The sequence below is a fragment of the Callospermophilus lateralis genome, unplaced genomic scaffold (genome assembly GCF_048772815.1).
Source record: "Callospermophilus lateralis isolate mCalLat2 unplaced genomic scaffold, mCalLat2.hap1 Scaffold_79, whole genome shotgun sequence".
NCBI lineage: Eukaryota > Metazoa > Chordata > Mammalia > Rodentia > Sciuridae > Callospermophilus > Callospermophilus lateralis.
The window spans coordinates 3,520,762-3,545,475 of NW_027515935.1; the positions used below are offsets into that span (position 1 = coordinate 3,520,762).

Below are 24,714 nucleotides of genomic sequence, written 5' to 3' on the forward strand. Positions count from 1 at the left end.
AAATCAAAAGTAAAGAAAAAAGTCACAAAGGTGGCCACAGGAAAAACAGGCATATTACATTTTAAGGAACAAAAATAAGAAGACGTTTGACATTTTCTTAGGAATGAGAACAGAAAGAATTGAGATTGCTTCTTTATGGTGATTGGAAAACCTCTGAATCTGTAATTCTGTATTTTGTGGTGAAAAAAAAGAAGCTGAAATAAAGATAAAATAATAGCCTAAAGAGTTAGATACCAGTAGACCTATATTGTAAGAAATGCAAAATAAAATTCTCTAGGTTACCTGAAAATAACTCATTTACGGAAGCCAAATATCATGAATAATGAAGGGGACTTGAGTGAAAAAATATGTGGTAAAATAGTTTTTATAAAATGTATGCTTAAAGAAATGTGTGACTGGCCGCCGCCTCCGCCACCACCGCCACCGCCGCCATCTCCGCCGCCATTCCCACCTCCGACGCCACCGCCGCTGCCTCAGTGGGGTTCTCCACCTCCCGTGCACAACGCAGGCCCCCAGACCCAGAGCAGGAGCCGCACTCGGGAGCGGGGCGCAGGCATGGTGAATGGTGGCGGCGCGGGCGCTGGGGGGCAGCAGCGGCGCGGACCAGGCCTCAGCAGGGGCGGCTGCGGCGGCCGGGGCGGGCGGGAGCGGCTGCCCCAGCAACCCCGCCTCGCTGCCGCTGGGCGACCCGGAGCTTATCAGGCTCATTGTGGAGCAGCTCAAGAGCCGCGGCCTCTTTGACAGCCTCCGCCGGGACTGCCTGGCGGACGTGGACACCAAGCCAGCTTACCAAAACCTGAGGCAAAAAGTGGATAATTTTGTGTCGACACATCTGGACAAGCAGGAGTGGAATCCTACGATGAACAAGAACCAGTTACGAAATGGGCTGAGGCAGAGTGTGGTTCAGTCGGGGATGCTGGAAGCAGGAGTAGACAGGATTATTTCTCAGGTGGTGGATCCAAAACTCAACCACATCTTCAGGCCACAGATTGAAGGAGCAATTCATGAATTTCTGGCGGCCCAGAAAAAAGAAGCTGTGCCAGCACCCCTTCCTGACCCAGAGAGCCAGGACCTGCCTGCCCCGTCCCAGGACACTTCCTAAGAATATTCCTGGCACCTTTTGAAAACTCCATTTAATTAATGGTGAAGAAATGGATCCCTGTTCCGAGAGAGCATGACTTCATCTGGCTGGGGGCTTCTGAACTCAAGATTTCTACCCTGACTGTGGGACAGTGTCCTGATAGGACAGAAGCAAGCTTGGCAGTGGGAACTCTGTCTGTGGGTGCCCCTGCCTTGGGCTGCCACTGGCCTGATTGTTCAGGGGTGTGGCACCCAGTACACACTACAGAGTATGAACACTACAGCTGCTGGGGTGGTTCCCAGACAGCTTTATACTTGAACATGGAGACTGCACATGGCCTTTAGGGTTTGTGCTCTGGGATGACTAGAGGTTACCACGGAAGACCCTAACCAGTCCCAGAGGTAATTCAGAGAATAGGGACAGTAAAGCTTAGTGGGGAGTAGGCATCTGACAGCGCTCGTCCAATACCTTTCACAAAGTTCCAGACTATCTGTAAAAGCCCTTAGCATCAGATAGCCTTAAAGTTGGTTGTGACCTTCTTGTCTGTGACTCTTCTAGCCAGTTTCCTCCCCATGTCAGAGGTGACAGAAGGTGGAAACAGTGAACAAGGAGGCCGAGATATCAGGCATAAGAAAAACGTTTGCAGGTATCCTGTGCAGGGCTGCTTCCTGTCCTCCAAGGCTGGTGAGCCTTGGATGCGTTTGTTCTTTTCTCGTGTTTGTTTTTTAGAAAAGTAAATTATCAGTAAATGGCGTTAAGTTTTGTAATAAAATCATTTGATACTCTGAAAAAAAAAAGAAATGTGTGAGTGTTTAAAGCCAAATGAAATTACAAAGGCATTAACAGAGTTCATAACACATAAAGAAGGGCGTTGAAGAATTTCAGTTTCTCCATCTCCAATACTTGTATTTTTGTGTATAGTTTTAATAATAGCCATCCTAACAGATGTGAAGAGTGCTCTCATTGTGGCTTTGATTTGCATTTCCCTGATGTTCCTGTGCTGTTGGTGAGAATGCATAATTGGGCAGCCTCTGTGGAAAACAGTATGGAGCTTCCTCAAAACCGTGAAAATAGAACTACCATATGATCTGCTGATCCCACTTCTGTATGTTTATCCAAAAGAATTGAAATCAAGGAACTGAACAGTCACAGGTGTTTTAGTGGGCTAATTGATACACAAAGACGTGCGCATATTTAATGTGTACGATTTGATAAATTTGGACATAATGCAAAATGTGATTATATCACCAAGTCAAGGTAATAGACGCGTCTAGCATCAAGGTGTTTATGCTGTTCAGGTGAACACACTTGGAACCCTGTTTATCTCCAGTCTAGATGACTTCATCTGTGTCCTTTTATGTATCAGTACTATGACTGTTACTTCCAAATAATAGAATTCAATTATTCATTTTTTCATTGATTATTTACTTATATTCACAAGTTACTGGTAACTCACTACTTTCCAAGAACTTCACTGGGCACCAGTGATAGAAAACAAGAAACAAACACTGCATCTCATGTGTTCAAAGAACCAAAAATCTGTCCAGAAAACAAGCAAAAATACACTGGGCATCAGGGTGGAAGGTGAAGGGCCTGGACACTGGCACTAACAAGCCCTGGGTTAATCATCACTCCTGGGGCTGTATGACCTGACCAGTTTACCTGTGGTCTCTTCAGTCACCAGGTTGCTCCTCGTAAACCCCTTTACTGCACTGCATGTGACATGAGGTCTTCAGCATTATTACTAGGGGAAGGGCTAGAAGTGTATTCTAAGGATGATGAAAATACAGTTGGCAAGCCAGGGAGTCAGTAAACGCCTCAGCTGAGTGTTCGTGCTGGGAAACATTCCCTTCATTATTGTCTTAGTTTCCTTTCTTACACAAATTTTCTTTTCCAGTTAAGTTGCTCAGCATATACCTTGTACATACTAGATGATTGCTGTAATTTGATTTTCTTGTTGGAAGGTGAGGATGGAAATAAAAATACCTCTCTTAAAAGTTATCATGAGGAAAATATGAAAGGATTTAAAAGCTAAAAATTGAAACCCACTGTAACACTATTATTTCTTCCAATGTGCTACTTTTGCTCATGTGATTTGTTTAACTGCCAATGATTCCTGCTTTTTTTTTTTTTTTTTTTTTTTTGGTACCAGGTATTAAACTTATGAGCACTTAACCACCGAGTCATATCTCCAGTCCTTTTTTGTATTTTATTTAGAGATAGGGTCTTGTTGAGTTGCTTAGGGCCTCGATGAATTGCTGAGGCTGGCTTTGAACTTGCCATCCTCCTACTCGAGTCTCCCAAGCATCTGGGATTATAGGCATGTGGCGTGGCACCTGGCTTTATGCCTAATTTTGATTGTTAAAATTCTGCCCCCACCTCTCTCTCTCTCTCTCTCTCTCTCTCTCTCTCACACACACACACACACACACACACACACACACATTAATAAAGCAAAACAGCTTCATTTTATCTTACATGGTCCAACTCAAGTCCTTCCATGGTGAAAACACCATCTCCTTTCTATGATGTACATATTTTTAATCATTTCCTTACAATGACAGCATATCATCATAACATGTGTACATATGTGTGTATCATATCCCTTCTGTCTATGGGTAACAAAGTGCTGTGATTAAAGTCATGGACTCTGGGTTCAAACCCAGCTCTTTTTCTTGAAAGCCCTCTAATTTGTGTGGGGGGGTTGATAATAGTGAGTATTCTTCAGGCTTAATATAAGAATTAAAAGAGGTAAAACAGGTGAATTGTGTAGAAGAGTACCTGGCACATAGTAAACCATCAATGAATAACAAGACACAAACATTCTTACTGAGGACAAGGGCTACATTTTTCTTTTAAATGGATAGCCATTGATCAGTCCCAGAAAATTTTCATTTGACCTATGACCTAATGTTGATTATTGGAGCCCAAACAGCCTTCTGCCATCTCTGGACTTATCCCATGAGATTCCATCAATGGTTTCTTCAGTTCTGGGGACTTTAAAGTGGTTCCTTAGATGATTTCCCAGCTTCTTCTGCTCTAATATGTATCACCTGAACTAAATTAGTAGCAGGTTTTGGAGGAAGAAAAACCTAAATAAATATTAATAATAAAAAACTCAGGGGTTTTGATTAGGTCTCATACTCAGGGATAAAATTATGCATCTTCCACTGTTACACAAATATATTTAACAGCCAACTGAATAAAATAATACAATTTTGTGGTACTTTAAAATAGCTACCATGATACTGTCTTCCTGTCCTGATGAAAACCTCCAAAATCTTTTAAAACACACACACACACACACACACACACACATTCATATATGCACATTTCATTTTCTGTTTTATAGTGCTGGGGATTAAATTCTCAGGACCCGATGCATGTTGGGCAAATGCTCTACCACTGAGCTATACCCCTCAATACAATTATCTACAGAAATTCCTTGAAATATTTCATATTCATTAAGCCTTATTCCTTCTTAATTTTGAAGTGCTGGGTAGCTTACTTGCCTCCTGAAAAGCAGTATATGATAACAGCAAGTAATTCCTAACTTAAGAATGAAATGATGGTAGAGAAGGAGGAGGAGCAGAAGGAAGACCAAACAGATAATATGTGATCCTTCTTAGTTTTCTGGACATAATTAAATGAGTCATGTCTTGATGACCCTAATGGAAATACTCCTTATGGTATTTTTTCCTCTGTCTACATATTTATTTGTACATTTTAAAAATTTATTTACCCAAAATATTTTAATTACTGTCTCTGACCCAAACCTTGTTTGAGGCCCTGGGAAATGGTATTAAATAGTTTACCAAATATCACTCTTTCATGGAGTTTACAGTCTAGTGATAGATATAAGTAACTGACAAATAACATGATTACTTGTTATAGTATTAAAAAGGAAGAAATTAAGACACTGTGATGAAGAATAATGGGAAGCCTGGGCAGGCATATAGCAAACTCCATCTAGGGTGACCATTATCTCATAATCCCTAATTGTACAACTCTGAAAGAAACCACCTCATTAGTGAAATAAGGAAAGAAATGGTAGAGCATGTGTATAGGTGGTAACTTAGTAGAATAGGGTGCATGAAGGGAATACCAAAGAGAGATGGTCTATATAGAAGTTAGTTTGTAATATGACTTATCATACTGATTCTATGAGGTTTGCAAAATAAAATTTTAAATTACATGTATATTTGTCTTTTGAACCAAATCTGACTTCTATTACATGAGGAATTTTCTATTCTATTTCTATTCTACCCTTAACTAAATAAGACAGGTAAAGTAAACGTTTACCTTATACCTTGCTTAGTAAAGTCCATTTGGAGTGAGTTATACTTTTACTCTTGAATGAAAATTGCTGCTTCTGTTCCTGAGTGATTTTAATGACCTGTCAAAATTGCACATTCCCAAGTCTGTTTTGAGTTCAAATTGTGCAGTTTAGTTCTGTAGCATCCTGGCTTCTTGTCTAAGAATGTGCCCATGGTTTTTAGTACTTTCTTAAAATTCATTAATAGTGAAACTTCAATTTCATCCAATTATCTAGCATGCCTTTCCCATTCGTAGTTTTATCTCTAAATAGTGTGAAAAGACACTCTTAAATTTTTTGAGCACCTAATATATACCAACAATTATGATTTTTCATGGGAGGTCAGAGATAAACTTGAACAGTATCTGTTTTAAAGAAATCCAAATATTAGTGGGAATAAAGATTCTCAAATGCACTTTTTTTAAAAAAATGTTTATTTTTTAGCTTTAGGTGGACACAATATCTATATTTATTTATTTTTTAATTTTCATGTGGTGATGAGCATCGAACCCAGTGCCTCACGCATGCCAGGCAAGCACACTACCACTTGAGCCACATTCTGAGCCCTTAAATGTACTCTTAATTTGTGTCATAGGTATACATTTTTTCTACTTGAATGTGAATTCTGTGGGTCTAAGTTTTGTTACTTACCCAGGAACCTTGTGCTCCATGAGTACACTTCACAGGAATAGTGAAAATAAACCTTTTCGGGCTGGGGATGTGACTCAAGTGGTAGTGCGCTCGCCTGGCATGCGTGCAGCCCGGGTTCGATCCTCAGCACCAAATACAAACAGAGATGTTGTGTCCGCCGAAAACTAAAAAGTAAATATTAAAAATCTCTTTCTCTCTCTCTCTCTCTCTCTCTCTCTCTCTCTCTCTCTCTCTCATTTAAAAAAAAAAAGAAAAGAAAAGAAACCTTTGAAATGCCAAAGGTTATCATTCTTTACCAAATAATTGGTTGAGAGTATTGACTGTGCTCCTGACATTCAGGGAGAGCTTCACATTCTTTGGACTTCACAGTTATTACCCACTTACTCGTCAGATTTATCTTCAGTGTCCATTCTTAAACATTGCACACTCTAGGAACTGTTTACCAATGTGAATAAGGGCATCTTATGGATCCCTTCTAACTCTACTGTTAAATTCTCCGATCCGCTGTTCTGTCACTGTGCAATGATTCACCAGAATACTCCTAAAAAAGTACAAAAAAATCCTTTTAATTTTTATGCTTATTTTCTTCTTGTGTGAACATGAATCTCTGTGAATTGTCCTTTGAAGCTTTGTTCCATGTTCTAAAAGGAAACAAAACTTTTCTAAACTTTCTGCTAATTATTTGTATCCTGTTATAGTCAGTTGTTGTTGTTGTTGTTGTTGTTGTTGTTCTGCTATGACCAAAAGGCCTGACAAAAACAAGTAGAAGAGGAAAAGTTTATTTTGGGGTTCATGGTTTCAGAGGTCTCTGTTCATAGTTGGCTGGCTCCATTCCTCAGGATGCAAGATAAGGCAGAACATCATAGTGGAAGTGTGTTGCAAGGAAAGCATATAGGGATATGGTCCAGGAAGGAGAGTGTGTGTGTGTGTGTGTGTGTGTGTGTGTGTGTGTGTGTATGTGTGTGTGTGTGTGTGTGTGTGTGAGAGAGAGAGAGAGAGAGAGAGAGAGAGAGAGAGAGAGAGAGAGCTTTCCTCACTGAGACAAAATATAAACCCAATGGTGTACTTCCTTCCCTATTTTCTCCAGCCACACCCCACCAGTCTATAGTTACTACTTAGTGAATCACTTTCAGGGAATTCTTTCCCTGATGGGATTAAGGGTTTCATAACCAAATCACTTCACATCTGAACCTTCTTGCATTGTCTCACACATAAGCTTTTGGGGGACACCTCATATCTAAACCATAGCATATCCTTTCTTATTTTATAACAACTCTATCTGTATCATGGGAACATAGGAACTATTAAATTTTTTTAAATGTTAAATAATGATATGTATGTATACATGGTTATGAGGATCCTAAGGAACTATCCTCAAAATTGTTCATTTATGGAGAAAACAGCAGCCTGAGAATCAAAGAGATTTAATGCCCGGACTCTCATGGCACTTGGATGAGATCTGAGGTTTCCTATAGTGATGATCCCACTGTGTATATCAACATGAAGCGTGGTTGAGATTGACATTACCTCTGTGCCATTTAGCAGTTCCTTGTAGAAGAACTGGGGATTAGCAGATCTGATATTCAGCCCTGGTGCTGTTGTTAATCAACTGTTTGACCATTGAGGGGTGGTTCATCATCCTTGCATTCTTAACTTTTAAACCAAGGAAGCTGGACCAGATCGTCTGTGAGGAGCTTTCTGTAGCCCTATAGCACCTGGATAAAATAAAAACCATCCTAACAATAGCAACAATAAATATTGTTTATCAGGCCCTTATTATATAAAGCCAATCTTAGAGCTAAGTATAGCTCATATATTGTATCTTATGTTTTTTTTCCCAAAGCTGTCTGTAGTAGGAATCAAAGAAGAAACCAAGGCTGACAGAAAATTTTCCAATTACTACTTACCAAGCAAGTGTCATGACCTTGAACAAGTTCATTGGCAATGGTTGCTTAATGAGGTGGCACTCATAGGAAGAGAGGAAGGAGAGCATGTTTTGGCTCTTAATGAGTAAGGAAACTTGATATCTTCCTGTGATTCTGATGTGTCTCAGTAATAGGAAGGCAGTGGAGGGGGCAAGGAGAAGGGAAACACTCCATGTGTTTCCTTCCTGGAGAAAGAAAGAAGAAACCAACTCGGTTCCTGCACTCTACAAACTCACATTCAAACCTGAGTGACAGCAAGTGGAATTAACACAAATGCCAGTTATTGTGGCAGAGGTGCGTAGGATGCAATGAAAACATACAGGAAAGAAGAATGACTTCTGCCTGGAGAAGGTGGGTTGTAGGGAGAACTTGATGGTGAGGTTGCTGTCAGTCAGAGGTTCAATGTATTTCTTTCTTTTCCACATTTTTAATTGCTTAGGCCTGATATCTAAATGACCATTGAGATAGGCTAGAATAGGCATAAATCAATGCAAAGAAGGATTTTGTAAGAATATTGGTGGTTGCACCCTCATGTCCAAAGTGCCTTTTGAGTGGTGATCATTTGTTTCCCACTTATTCTCAGGAGAACAGATAATCAAAGCAAGTTTTGTCAGCAGAAACACCTCCCTTTCTCACGCTGCTTTCCAGGAATCAGCCTCAGTAAGGCCAAGCACGCTTTAAGCCTGCATGATGTTAGTTCAGATACTAGTACTGTTGTTATAATTATTTTATCATTATTTATGTTCTAATGACTAGAAGAGAAAATGCTTAGGGAAAAAATGATACAGTCCAACACCAGCTTTCTATTTGTTAATAGACATGAATTAAAGGGCCCCTCATGAATCATTCTTCATGCTCTATGATGAATGCAAGAATAAAAACAGTAACACTGGGCTGGGGATGTGGCTCAAGCGGTAGCGCGCTCGCTTGGCATGCGTGTGGCCCGGGTTCGATCCTCAGCACCACATACAAAGCAAAGATGTTGTGCCCGCCAATAACTAAAAAATAAATATTAAAAAAATTCTCTCTCTCTATCTCTCTCTCCCTCTCTCACTCTCTCTTTAAAAAAAACAGTAACACCACAAATAAAGTTAAGTTCAAATAACTGCATTCCTATTACTGAGACACATCAGAATCACAGGAAGATATCAAGTTTCCTTACTCATTAAGAGCTAAAACATGCTCTCTTTCCTCTCTTCTTATGAGTGCCATCTCATTAAGTAACCATTGCCAATGAACTTGTTCAAGGTCATGACACTTGCTTGGTAAGTAGTAATTGGAAATTTTTCTGTCAGCCTTGGTTTCTTCTTGGATTCCTACCACCTACAGCTTCGTGAAAAACATAAGATACAATATATGAGCCATACTTAGCTCCAAGATGGTTTGGCTCAGGCCCGAGATTCTCCACCTCTGGTTGGGTAGTGCTCTATGTGTCTGTCACTCTTTTTCTGGGGGAAGACATGGGAGCACTGATAAAGGATTATAAATAATTCTTCTTGTTCTATGATGAATGCAAGAACAAGAACAGTAACACTACAATTAAAGTTAACTTCAAAGAACTGTGCTAGATCCATCAAATATGCTCCCTCAATTGCAATCTTAAGTATTTTACCTGAGTTAATAAGAGTAACTAGATACTTTTCCTTGCCTAGTTTACCCTGGGCAGACCCTAAGGTAATGACTTCAAGCCAGGACTTGGTTTAGAAGTGATCCCAGTGAAGTGGGAAAGTGAAATAAGGAAGGGACATTTCAGGAGTAGTTACTAAGGAAATTACCATAACCCTACTAGATCTTTCTTAGTATTATGTATATATAGATACAGTCACATATAGTCAACTATCACATATAATCATCTATATTTATAACTTTATCTCTCTATGTATCTATAAGTGTAGATATATATCTTATATCTACGTAGTTAAATATAATATGTAGAGATAACACATAATCACACATACCAAACATATTTTAGAATATGCATTATCACCATCATCATCATCATCATTAAAAAACATTTTAGAAAACTTGCAAGAAGAGAAAAAGTTGTTTGGAAAAGTTCAAATCTATAATTAAAAACAGAATGTAAATAATCTAAGCCTGGAAGATTGCATAGCTTTCAATTCATCAATTTTCTCGTTTTAAAAGTTGAAGTTACGGTCTTTAGGGAATAGTCTGAGAAGGGGAATAGCTGGGTCAAATGGTGGTTCCATTCCCAGCTTTCAAAGGAATCACCATACTGCTTTCCAAATTGGCCACACCAATTTGCAGTCCCACCAGCAATGTACAAGTGTACCCTTTTCCCCACATCCTCGCCGCCAGCACTTGTTGTTTAAATTCATAATGGCTGCCAATCTTACTGGAGTGAGATGGTATCTTAGGGTGGTTTTGATTTGCATAACTCTGACTGCTAGAGATGGTGAGCATTTTTTCATGTACTTGTTGATTGATTGTATGTCCTCCTCTGAGAAGTGTCTGTTCAGGTCCTTGGCCCATTTGCTTATTGGGTTATTTGTTTTCTTATTGTTTAATTTTTTGAGTTCTTTGTAAACTCTGGATATTAGGGCTCTATCTGAAGTGTGAGGAGTAAAACTTTGTTCCCAGGATGTAGGCTCCCTATTTACCTCTCTTATTGTTTCTCTTGCTGAGAAAAAAATTTTTAGTTAGAGTAAGTCCCATTTGTTGATTCTTATTTTTAACTCTTGTGCTATGGGTGTCCTATTAAGGAATTTGGAGCCCAACCCCACAATATGTATATTGGAGCCAACTTTTTCTTCTATCAGACACAGAGTCTCTGATTTTATTTCAAGCTCCTTGATCCATTTTTAGTTAACTTTTGTGCATGATCGGAGAAAGGGATTCAGTTTCATTTTGTTGCATATGGATTTCCAGTTTTCCCAGCACCATTTGTTGAAGATGCTATTCTTCCTTCATTGCATGCTTTTAGCCCCTTCGTCAAATATAAGGTAGTTGTAATTTTGTGAATTGGTCTCTGTGTCCTCTATTCTGTACCATTGGTCCACCCACCTGTTTTGGTACCAGTACCGTGCTGTTTTTGTTACTATTGCTCTGTAGTATAGTTTGAAGTCTGGTATCGCTATACTGCCTGATTCACTCTTCCTGCTTAGAGTTGCTTTTGCTATTCTGGGTCTTTTATTTTTCCATATGAATTTCATGATTGCTTTATCTATTTCTACAAGAAATGCCATTGGGATTTTGATTGGCATTGCATTAAACCTATAGAGAACTTTTGGTAATATCGCCATTTTGATGATGTTAGTTCTGCCTATCCATGAACAGGGTATATTTTTCCATCTTCTAAGATCTTCTTCTATTTCTCTCTTTAGGGTTCTGTAGTTGTCATTGTATAAATATTTCACCTATTTTGTTAGGTTGATTCCCAAGTATTTTATTTTTTTTGAGGATATTGTGAATGGGATGGTTGTCCTCATTTCCATTTCAGAAGATTTGTCACTGATGTACAGGAATGCCTTTGATTTATGTGTGTTGATTTTATATCCTGCCACTTTGCTGAATTCATTTAATAGCTCTAGTAGTTTCTTTGTAGACCCTTTTGGGTCTGCTAGGTATAGAATCATGTCAACCACAAATAGTGATAAGTTAAGTTCTTCTTTTCCTATTTTTATGTCTTTAATTTCTTTCATCTGTATAATTGCTCTAGCCAGTGTTTCGAGAACTATATTGAATAGAAGTGGTGAGAGAGGACATCCCTGTCTTGTTCCAGATTTTAGAGGGAATGCCTTCAATTTTTGTCCGTTCAGAATGATGCTAGCCTGAGGCTTAGCATAGATAGCTTTTACAATATTGAGGTATGTTCCTGTTATCCCTATTTTTTCTAGTGTTTTGAACATAAAGGGATGCTGTACTTTGTCGGGTGCTTTTTGTGCATCTATCAAGATGATCATATGGTTCTTATCTTTAAGTCTATTGATGTGGTGAATAACATTTATTGATTTCCGTATATTGAACCATCCTTGCATCCCTGGGATGAATCCTACTTGATCATGATGCATGATCTTTTTGATATGTTTCTGTATCCAATTTGCCAGAATTCTATTGAGGACTTTTGCATCTATGTTCATTAGAGATATTGGTTTGTAGTTTTTTTTCTTTGAAGTGTCTTTGTCTGGTTTAGGAATCAGGGTAATGTTGGCCTTGTAGAATGAATTTGGAAGTTCTCCCTCATTTTCTATTTCCTGAAATAGCTTGAAAAGTATTGGTATTAGTTCTTCTTTAAAGATTTTGTAAAACTCTGCTGTATACCCATCCAGTCCTGGGATTTTCTTAGTTGGTAATCTTTTGATGGCTTCTTCTATTTCCTCAATTGATATTGGTCTGTTTAGGTTGTGTATATCCTCCTGACTCAATCTGGGCAGATCATATGACTTAAGAAATTTATCAATGCCTTCACTATCTTCTATTTTATTGGAGTATAAGGATTCAAAATAATTTCTAACTATATTCTGTATTTCTGTAGTTTCTGTTGTGATATTGCCTTTTTCATCCTGTATGCTAGTAATTTGAGTTCTCTCTGTTCTTCTATTCGTTAGCATGGCTAAGTGTCTGTCGATCTTATTTATTTTTTCAAAGAACCAACTTTTAGTTTTGTCAATTTTTTTCAATTGTTTCTTTTGTTTCAATTTCATTGATTTCAGCTCTGATTTTAATTATTTCTTGCCTTCTACTATTTTTGCTGTTGTTTTGCTCTTCTTTTTCTAGGGTTTTGAGATGAATTGTGAGATCATTTATTTGTTGGTATTACTCTGCACTAAAAAAATGACAAAATCATGGCATTTGCAGGGAAATGGATGACATTAGAGCAGATTATGCTAAGTGAAGCTAGCCAATCCCTTAAAAAACAAGGAGAGCATCTAAGAACAGAGCAGGGAGGAAAGCATGAAAAGAAGATTAACATTAAACAGGGACAAGAGGTGGGAGGGAAAGGAAGAGAGAAGGGAAATTGCATGGAAATGGAAGGAGACCCTCATTGTTATACAATATTACATATAAGAGGAAGTGAGGGGAAAGGGGAAAAAACAAGGGAGAGAAATGAGTTACAGTAGATGGGGTAGAGAGAGAAGATGGAAGGAGAGGGGAGGCGAGGGTTATAGTAGAGGATCGGAAAGGCAACAGAACACAACAGACACTAGTATGGCAGTATGTAAAAACGTGGATGTGTAACCGATGTGATTCTGCAATCTGTATACGGGGTAAAAATGGGAGTTCATAACCCACTTGAATCAAATGTATGAAATGATATGATATGTCAAGAACTATTTAATGTTTTGAACAACTAATAATAAAAAAAGAAAAAAAAGAACATATATTTGCTTACAACAAATACACATTAAAATATTTTAATAACCAAAAAAAAAAGAAAGTTGAAGTTACACCTCACACTCATTAAGGGGGCTACTCAAAAAACAAGAAATACTAAGTAAAGATACTAGTGAGGATGTGGTGCAGAGGGAACCCGGGTACGCTACTACCAGAAGTGAAAAATGATGCAGACACTGTGAAAATTACAAACTGTACTGGTTTAGATCTGGAAGATCCTCCAAAAGCCCTGAGTCCCCAGCTCAGTGTGATTAAGCAGCAATAAAAACCTGTGAAAGGTCAGGACTTGTAGGAGGTTTTATGTCATTGGAAGCCTGCACTTGAAGGGGATAATAGGACCCTAGTCCCTTTTTCTTTGTCTCACTCATCTCTTCGTCATCATAAGGTGAGCATCCTGCTCCATCATCCAGTCTTGCTAGGGTATGTTGCCTTGCCACGGACCCAAAAAGCAACTCGGCCAACTGACCATAGACAAAGCCTCCCAAATTGGGAGCCAAAATAAATCTTTTTCCTTTTTATGTTGATATCTCAAGTATTTTGCTACCATAATGGAAAGCTGACTAATATAAATGGTTCCTTAAGTAACTAAAAATAGAATTAGCAGTTAACATAACAATTCCACTTCTGGTATAGCCTCCTCCCCCAAAAAAAATAAAAAATAAAAACAGGATCTCAAACATACTCATGTTCATAGAAGCAATACACACAACAGTCAAAAGATGGAAGGATCCCAGATGTTCATCTAGAGATGAATGGATAAATGATATATGCATGCAATGAAACATCATTCAGCTTTAGTAAGGGAATTGTTATATGTACAACATATATGAACCGTGAAGACATTATGCCAGTTAAAGTCAGTCACAAAAAGACAAACACCATGTTATCCCATATAAGTTACTTGATGTAGTCCAATTCATTGAAAACTAAGGTAGAATAGTGGTTGCAAGGTCTGGGAGGAAAGGGAAATGATCAGTCATTTAACTAGAATCAAGCTTCAGTTTTTCAGGATGAGAAAGTTCAGAGATTTGTTGTACAACAAAATGAGTATACTTAATACTACTAAACTGTACACTTAAAAATTAAGATAATAAACGTGGGCAGCATTTAAAATGTAATGGACATGTATAGCGTACTGTCTGTTGCTTATACCTCAAAGCTGCTAAGTGAAAGCTTGCCCAGGCTCTTGCTGGTTTCTTAGAGTTGAAGGAAGTGCTGCTTTGCATCTAAGCAAATTCCATAGTTATGCTCTGCTAATGCATATGGGAGGGACATGGGAAAAAGCACTCAGGGTGTTTTTTTTTTAATGAGAATTTACTGAGATATTAATAATCCAAAGGACTAGTGGAATATGCAAGGATGCAATGTTGTTGAAATGTCAGACAGTAGAGTTTTTTGGGTTGTTGCCTAGTTTTTTTTTCCCACAGATTTGTTTTCATTGTGAAATGTTGTTATTACCCGCATGCCTTGACTTTGACCTTAAGAACTTAAATTTGTTTTACATGCCTCCATAAAATTGATATACTATCTATGTCCTGAGAATAGTAAGGGTTAATTAAAATACATAAAGTACTTCAAGACCTTTTTCTTAAAGATGTGAATTGAGTACATTATTATTACCATAAATACAATTGAAAAATACAGTCACATTCTCCCCTTAGACATCTCTGTTGGAGACTGTTGCTTCCAATTCTACAGGGATCATGATAAGGTGATAACATAAGCAATCTAGCATCAAAATTTATTTTTATCTTCATTCTGGAGAAAAGATTTAACCTCTTGAGGAACAATCCAAAGTTAAAATGAATATAAATATTTTTAATATTTTTGCTACACATCAACTCTATATAGTTCAATTCAGAAGAGCAGACTTTTTTTCTTCCCTTCAATTTCCCACAGGCAGAGATAAATCAAGATAGAGACAAAGTCTCTTTTGGATCAAATATATTTTATTATCTAATCTTAAAGGCTGGAAGATGATTTGTACCAATGCCCAACAAGTTATTCCAATTCTAGAAGGCTCCATGTATGCAGATATAAATTGAAAATGCAATGCCACAGGAGCAAATAATTTTAAAAAATGAAATCCAGAAACTGATCAAAGCTAAGCACCCTTTTGGGTACTAAAACTGTTTTCATGATTTGGTTAAAAATAAGGTAATATTGTCCGAGTGACTTATGGAAAATTACATTATCTCTGTAATCCTCATTTTCTTCAACCTATCTTTCATGTGATAGTGGATACTATGCTAGGCTCTAGAGTCAGACTGCCCCGATGCAAATTCAGGCTATGACATTCATAAATTATGTGGCCCTAGAGAGGTTTACTTAGTATTTTTTGAAAAGAACATTTCAAAAATTATTTTTCTATTCTGTTCTCTAAAGAGGAGGTGTCGTGTTATCACCTAACTTATATGATGAGAAAATTAAATGAGGTGGTGGGTGTATTGACAGTAACACAGAAAGAATTTGCACAGTGTCAGAGGTTATTGGTGTCCTTGCCATCAGAGCATGATGAATGCGTGCTTTGCTCAGGATAAACAGGGTGAAACTATGGAATTCTATACAATGAAATAGTGCTCATCAAAAAAAAAATCTATTACACAACAGTGTGGAAACCAAAACTGCAGAGACAGAAAACTGATGAGTGGGTTGCCAGCAGAGAGGGGTTGAAAGAGAGGCCAGTCACGGTGGGGCAGCACATGTTCTGGTGGGGAGACAGCATTTTTCGGTATTTTGATTGCTATGGTGTTCACAAGATTGAGTTTGTGAGTCAAAATTCACCAAAATGATCAAATTTTACTTTTATTTTTTGTAAATACACTTTAAAAAGTCAACTGAAGTGAGTGAACTATGCATTTTCCATTGCTCGTGTACTTCAGTTCAAAGAGAAGAGTCTTTATAAGACAAGGCTTTAGATTTAAGTTAAAAATAGCATTTAAGAACACACACATCTGTTGCTCCAGAGAAAAATGCATGTAAAAACAGCTGCAACACTCTCCCAATCGTTTGAATTGTCTTGTCAGCTACTTGGCCTCTGAACATCAGACAGCAGCTCCTAACCTCAGCCCTCCTTATTCCTCCAGACTTTCAATGAGAATGAAATAAGAAGTATACTTGTCACCTGGATTGTGATGATGGTGTGTCAGCATATACCCAAATTTACAGAATTTTATACATTATGGGGAGTTTTTTTTTTTTTTTTTGTATGTCAATTATATACCAACAAAACGGGTGTTGGGGAGTCTTACAGAATGGGAGGACTCAAAACTTGGAGCTTCTCATGCACTTAGTGAATTAGCTGTTTTTAATATTGAAGTTCCTAAATTATTAATGTTTCCCAAAAGTGATATTTGTTGGCAAAAGTAATATCTTCATGAAGTGTTAAGTGATTTTTATGAAATAAATCTAATAAGCTGACAGAGCTTAATATTTACACTGTCAGAGAATACAAGATCCCATTTTCTCAAAGCCATCTACGTTTCCTGGCTTTGGTTGCATGGGCTGACATCAAGATGGTAAGATTGGCTTCTCCTCTAATTGTACCATGGCAGCCAGTTCTATGTGAAAGGTCGCTGTGATGCCCACCTTTCAGAAGGGTGCCTATCCCATGACATGGCTTCTGCAGGTGATTATGAACACATCTAAGAGGATGGCTTGCATGCCAATTCGACAAGAGGATGGAGCCTTTGTGGAGCCCTGGGGTGCTGTTCAGAGGCTTTAAAATATAAAACAACTGGTGATTTATTTATTAGCAGGAAGATGAAAAGCAGTTTCTTTTCACAATAGTTTGTTGTAGACTCAAAGCTCAAAGGAACTGCCCACCAGAGATGTGTGTTTGACCTCTTTTGTGCAATTTCTGTGGTTTGTTTCCTCATACATTAAGTATGGAGTATACATTATTAACTCATTATGGAGGTATCAAGGTCTGCGTGTGGCCTAGTCTTATAACCTTGGAGATTTTGCACGTAAGTCATTGGAGAAGTACTGTGAAGGAGAGTTTAGAACTAAGGAACACAGGCCATGATCAAGTAGTTCTTTTGATCTGTTATTTGTTTCAGTGGAGGACAACCTGGATGGTCTGCCAGGCTTTAGTACCCTCAATGCCTATTTCTGCTCAATATCATTTACTGAATGGATTTTACACTGGCTATCCCCATTTGGGCAAAAAACTTGGGGCAACACATATGACATGTCTCAATCCTGATGATACTTTAGAATAGCATGAGAGAATTACCATTTATTGTTATGAAAAATTAGAGGACAAAACAAAACTCCAAACTTTTGTAAAATGGGGAATTGAATATAATTAGATGTGTCAGTGGGTGGCACAGTAGAGCTTGGTTGTTGAGAGTGCAGCTCCCAGCACCTGCTTTCCTGGGTCTGAATCAGAGTTTTACTGATAACTAGTTGCATGTGTGTGAGTCAGTTAGTAAAGCTACTTTTTCTTTCTTTTTTTTTGCTTTTTTTTTACTTTTTACATTTGTTTTAATTAGTTACACATGACAGTACAATGACCTTGACTTATCATATATTTGAATCAGCTACTTATTCTTGATCTGTAAAACTAAGACTATATGACCTATCTCATCAGCTATTGTGTACATTAAATGTGATCCTCCATGTGAAACAATTAACAGGGTCCAGCCCTGCTCGAAGGAAGGCTATGGATAATGTCCAAAGGAGAACTCCTGACACTTATGGGGCTTTGTAATGCAACCCCTATTTGACACCCTGTAGTGCTAAAAGTGGTCCCTTCTTCTGTAATAAAATTCAGTGAGTTATCCTTCCCATCATTCTGACCATGATTTTAAAATGGGTTTCTAATTTCTTCTTTCATTTTAAATGCTGGTTCTTTTAAGAGCCAATTCTGGATTCTCTTCTGGTTAAACCTATTGCAGGTTTTCATTTACAATGACTCACCTTGTGGTATTTGCTCCTGTGTAATTCAGAGACCCTGGTCTTCAGCCCAGAGCTGTCTCCCTGGAATCCAGCTTACCTGCCTGCCTGCTGGGCACCCCCACTGAGGAGCCTTCTAGTTTCCTTCACCATGACAGGTTGGGGCATCCCATTCTGATCATACACCAAACTGTGCTAACTTTCTGGATGATCTCATTTGGCAGGTGTCATTTCTGTCAACGCAGTGATACCAGCCATTGATAAGGAACTTGGATTTCAAGGCTGTGCACATTATCTCCACACCCAGACAGACCTACAGCAGCCCTGACACTGTACCCTGATAGACACCTGTCTTCCTCTTGCATCTCTCCTCACAGCTGCCTGCATGTCATGGCTACCCCTGCAACCATGCTCTCTCAGTCTCCACAGTAATTTAGTAGAATCATTAATTGTTTCTTTCTAGGTTATTGCATAAACTTAAAGCTGAGTGTCTGTTTCCTACCATTACCTCTCTGTTTCCTTCTGCAGAGAAGGGAGCTGATTTGAAAAGTCCTTCTAATGTTTCTACAAATCTTTCTGTAGTCTTTAAATGAAAGAAAAAAGGGCATTACTTTATATTATGGGCTCTACATGCTCATAAACTCCCTCTCTGGGTGAGCAATTCTGTCTCCTTATATTTGTGGTAACAGTGTTAAGCACAAATGAATCCAAAATTAACATATTTTTTATTTTTAGTGATTGTCAACCCCTTCAATTCCTTCCTTATTTCTCAAAATTCCACAATAGGCAGCCTTTAACCCCACTATAGAAAATTACTTGCAAATCTTACACTTTTGGGTTGAGATTGTAGCTCTGTGGTAGAGTGCTTGCCTGGCATGTATGAGGCACTAGGTTTGATTTTCAGCACCACATATAAATAAATAAAGTTTAATCAACATCTTAAAAATCTATTTTAAGGAAATCTCTTAATTCTTGCTATTTTTTCTGTCCATATCTTTACATATGCTACTTTAAAATTTTATAGTCATACTATATACTGATGACTAAGGAGGGAGCAAGATAACTCACAGTTCTTGTCCATGGGAAGATAATAGTTCAACAAGAGAAAATTAAACAGGCACTTTAAATATGAGTGGAAACATTATTGTATGTTTTCTGCAGAAAATTATAATACCGTAAATGTCCATAATTGAAGAAATTATTGACTTATTGTACATTTATTCCAGGAACTATGAGCCCAACAAAAATAAAGTAGATCTTTAGTGACTGTCATAGAAAGATGTCTATGAGATATTATTTGAAAAGACTAGGCTCCAAATATGGTTCCCTACCATTATTAATACACCTTACTTACTACTCATATTTTAAGCTTTAAGCTTAATTGTCATTGTTTCCTGAAAATATGTCCAAGCTTCCTCAGTCACCTCTGAACTTCATGTTATACTAATATAGAAAATGTGGCAGACATTTAAAAACAAACTTAATTTTTTAATAGTTTTATATTATAGAAGAATTGTGATCATGGTACAAGGAATATCCTGTGTATTCCTTCACCAGTGATCATCCTAAATTATTATTACACATTCATCCCACTGAGTGATAGACATTGTTGTAAATAAAAAGTGGAGCCTGGTCAGTTTTCTGTGTAGTACAGTCATGGCACCCCCAGCCCCATTGAAAAGCCTGGCCCAGGTTGAGAGTTCCGAATGGTTCCCACCATTTGGATTAGGTTAATAAGGAATATATATATTTTTCTTGGCCTGAATTAAACATGTTTTCATGTCAGGTGTTTCTGTGAGTAAGCACAGCTGTTGGCTGCCAGGTCTCTGCTTCTCTCTACCACAACTTACAACAGAAAAGACCAAAGTCTGTGCAGCAACTGAGCCTCATCAGAAGAGGATTGCAGAGAGCAGCTCCATCCATCCTGCCTCCACCAAGGACTGGGCATTGTCTCCTTTCGTCCAGCTCTCTAAGTACGGTATTGATCGCCAGCCAGCCCCTTTCAGACTTCCCTTAAAAGTAACAAAAACAAGTAAATTAATGTCATTTGAGAACATTTGAAAGGTCAGTGGCTACTCAAGACCTTGTGACTGTAAGCAACACTCTCAAGCAATTTATACCATCAGTTCTTTTATGTACAATTTTATTTGTACATGAAAGCTTGAAGCAACTTGCTAACTCCTATTTCTGACATTGACGTGGGTTGCTAGTTGTGGCTTGGACACAGTGGACCTTTGAATCAGGGCCTACAAAGTGCCTGGCATGAGGTAGGCACTTGGAAAACACTTAGAAGTAGGTATCACCATTTCGCGGAATTAAGCTAATATGTGGTCACGCAGTAATTTGAATCAGTACCTGGCTGCTCCAAATCAGGTTCTTCCTCTTAACTTACAAGGCCTTTTGTGAAAGGGTTCAGAGGCAATTCTCACTAGTGTCACCGTCCAATCTATCGTTCCTCAAGAAAGTTAAAAGATGCTAGACACAGCAAAGCTTAATAGACATAAGGTGATCTGTTTTATGAAAAAGAATGAGATTTGACTAAATGAAGAGTCATCAACGCTCCATGGGAGATTGCACAGGGTCTTCAGTGACACCATCACTATCACAGCCTTTGGATCTTAAGAGCTTGCCACCTTCAAGGGAGTTCCTTGAGGACGGGGCCAGTGTCTCCTTTTATGTCCTTATTTTCACAGGGTTTGGTGCTGGGCTAGAGGTATATCAGTCACTTCCACCAGTCTATTTCATTCTGTGAATTAAACTGGATGCAGCATTTGTTCCTAAAAGAAATGCAGACTTTCAGGTTAAAGAGCAGAAAGCTAATCCTGCCTTGCCCTTTGTGGCATGCCCCTTGACAGGAAGGTAATGGAGCAGCTTTATTCTTCTCGTTTGGCAAATCAGGATTATTCTGCAGAAAGAACGGTTGAAAAAGCCAAACAGTACCCACAATGTAGCCGTGTCTGTGTGGCTCTCCAGTTCTGAGTAGGCGTGAATAATCAACCTTGTTTTTCCCCAGGAACCCCAGTCAAACCAGGGATCTTCTCTCCACAGAGCTTTGAACCACATCTATCAACTCACTGAAGTTGGAAGGTAGCTTAGATCTTTGTACTGTGCATTGTTCAATGGAAGAAACTGGAAAATGAATAATATCAACACTGAGAAGAAAGCAAAGGAAGGACAGAAGAGAGAACTTCATCTATAGAAAGACAAGGAGAAAGAAGTCAGGAATAGCTTTCTGAGAAGTTAACAAAGATACTGGCAGATTTGGTGGAAATGGCAATGATCCTACATGAACACAGGAGGAAAGGCCCCACAGAGAAATACAGATGACAGCTGTACAGTCAACCCCAGGTCAGATAACAAACCTTCTTAATTAACTAGGAATGAATGAAATTCTATCAGATGAATGAGTTGTTGATCAATTAGCTGCTTGTAAACAAAAATTGGAATATTTTCAATGTAAACACTTTGCTCTAATATCGAAGAATATCCCTAGATCCAAATTTGGCTTGACTCAGTACCAAAAAAAATTTTTGAAATTATATGCTACTGAAAAATGATAATTCTGCCATCTGTATGTTCCAGAACTTGCCAGAGTTCCCCCAATAACCAGCAGTGACTCTGCAGACAGCGGCTGTACTGCTCATGGTCTGGAACTTGCTGTTACTATTCTGAGGTCTATATTTGGAAAGAGAATCCAATTATACTGAAGTGATTTTGAAATAATAAATTAGAGGATTTTCTTCTAATCTAGCCTTACTTCCTCAAAACCTTTCAATGGCCATCTTCTCCTAAATGGTCCCAGTCATAGAGAACACCCCGCATATAGATCTTTTTCAAATCATGATACTGTGACCAATGACTTCTATTTATAGCTGGGATTTTCTCCTTGGCTGTACCTCATTTGCTCCCCTGCTGCTGTAGCGTGAGGGTTTGAAGGTGTGCATGAAGCCTTGGCTGATAGAAACAGGATTTGGATGGCAAGAACAATCTTGGCAGCTACTTGGGTGCCACAGATGGCTATTGTTTGGTCTACACAATGTCTAAGCCAGCATAATATTTAATATTCTTTCCCAATTAGTTATGAACATTTCAGTTCAAGATACCAAAATCTGGATTTCTATTTTCTTGTGAAAAACGTGGGGCTCCACCACCTCGGAGCTCTCACGCCTTCCCTGAAACAATCAGCCGAAGTGAGTCAGGCTTTAGTTTCAGCACACACCCTGCAGTTGGTCAGTTTCTCCACTTCTCCCCCTTTCTTCTTAATCCTGAGTTCCACTGAGAACTCAGTCTTTCTGTCTCATTTGGATTGTGCTTATGTTTTCCACTAAAAATAAAGGAAAAGTGAAATGTTCTTTGGATGCACATGTTTAGTAGAAGTGGGTAAATGAAGGTAGTACAGGAGAGCAGAGCATTTCAGGAAGAAGAACAAAAGAGGAAGAACCCACAAAATTGTGGAAAGAGGTTGCATGTTCACAATACAACAAAGCATAAATGTGTATGAGAAACTAAGCTGCATAAGAAAAACAACTGTGTAAAGTAAATAAAAGTACCCATGTGTCAGAGAAACCAAGATGTGTAAGAAATAGTGAGTCTGACTAATGTATATATCTGCACTAGTGAGTAGTAAGTGAGGAGAGGGGGCCTACAGCAATCAGTTGAGCAGAGTGCATTTAGGACAAACACCATAAACTGGATGTGGAAGGAGTAAAAAAGATACACAGAGGGATACTAAGATAAAAGGAGATAGGAACATCAAGAAGCAGCCACCACCTTTGGGCTGGGAGACAAACAGGAAAAGGGTTGTATTGGTTAAAATCTGAAGTCCTGGAAAGGGCTGAAAACAACCTCTGACCAAGGAACCTGGAGGCTGTAACCTAGACTTTTGCACAAAAAAGCACAGGGCCATGTGGAGGTACTCCATGGGGCTGGGTGAGCCTGGATCAACTGCAAAATCAGTTGCTAGTTCTGGAATGTTACGGGGAAAGAGAAATGTTGCTACACCAACACTGATGGGAACAGATGGGAAACCGGGACCAAAGTAAAACTGGAGCAGGAAGCAAAGAGAAGCAAACTCCCTCCTCCCGGAGCTTCCAGCCTCCCTGGAGTGCCCTCGTGGGCAGAGCTACTGTCCTTGGCTGAGGAAATGTTGTTGGCAGAGTTCAGGTGCCTGCATCATGTATTAGTGACAATGAAAGCCTAAGAGCGGGTCCCACTCACTAGTCCTCCACAGACTGGATCTTGTGACGTCTTCCTTAAGGACAAAATCAAAGTGATATTTAAGAAACTCTTAGGTTCATGTCCTACGTTGTGGTCTAGAACATCCTCTCATAGATATTTTCAGTCAATTTAGTGCATTTTAAGCTCCACACCTATGGAAGGTGGTAATGGTGGATAGGGTCACCACAGTTTCCCATGAGAGAAGATTTGGGATAGCTGAAAGGCCACTGATAGGCCAATGTCACCAGTGTCACAAAGTCGGAATGACAGCTGTAACGCTGTCTGCCAGCCAGTGTCTGGGCACTGCAGCAGCTCCTTCTGTGAGTTCATAGGTAACTGGACCCCTGACATGAGTGAAGTCCACGAATCTCACTACCTTAGGGAACGGCCTCTGGGACCCAGTGTGGCTCAATGCCCCGGGTCAGGGATGACACCTATGTGTCTGCTCACTGGTTTTATTAAGTTCTGAAGAAAGAAAAATAATGTGTCTCCAGTTGAAGGCATTGGGCTATCCAAGGGCAATTGAATTTAATTTTTTCTGGTACATCAATTTCATGACTTTAAAAAAACCTGAAGTAATACAGCTCAGCTTGTTAGCTTAAAAGAAGTCAGTCTTGGTTTGAAGAATTGCTCCAAGTGCCAGGGAAGGGCATGGCTTCTGGGATGCATGTTTTCCTACTATCTGTTAAGGGTGAACTTGGCAGAATTAGGAAAAGAAAATCCCTTCTTTAGGAAACTAACCGTCATCTGCCAGGAAGATGGAATAACAAGCAAACACGTCTATGGAAACAGCAAGATGAAAGGCAGCCTTCAATTGTTCACTGTACAACTTTAACAACTGTCATTGGAAGTGACCTAAGGGATCCTTCAGAAGTTAGTCTGTATTTACTCAGACTATTCAGAAGTTTCATGTGAGGAAATGGAGGATTGATGTTAAAAGAGTCTGTACTTCATTTTCATTGTTATATTACCACATTGGTTAAGATCTGTCCTCTCAATACCAAAGTGCTCTGACATACACACACTCTAAATCTGGTTTCTCAGAGCCAGCAGTTATTCTGTTTTGCCAATTTTCTCCACTCCTTTCCCCTTCTGAAAAGTGAATGCTATTTGATAAGAGAGATTGCGGGGGGGGGGGAGTGGATCTGGCTTGGACAGGACTATCAATCAGGAGGGCACAGGCACTCCACCTAGGTACAAGGGCCAGGGCCCATGTGTCTGGCTTGTTCTCTGCCCCACTGTCTCCTCCAGTCACTCATGATTACAAGGTG

At 38.9% G+C, this 24,714-nt stretch overlaps 1 pseudogene; it reads left to right on the top strand.

The window, feature by feature from the left end:
- The first annotated feature begins 387 nt into the window (after positions 1-387).
- Positions 388-1,261, top strand: LOC143387591 (biorientation of chromosomes in cell division protein 1 pseudogene; annotated as a pseudogene).
- The last annotated feature ends 23,453 nt before the right edge of the window (positions 1,262-24,714 follow it).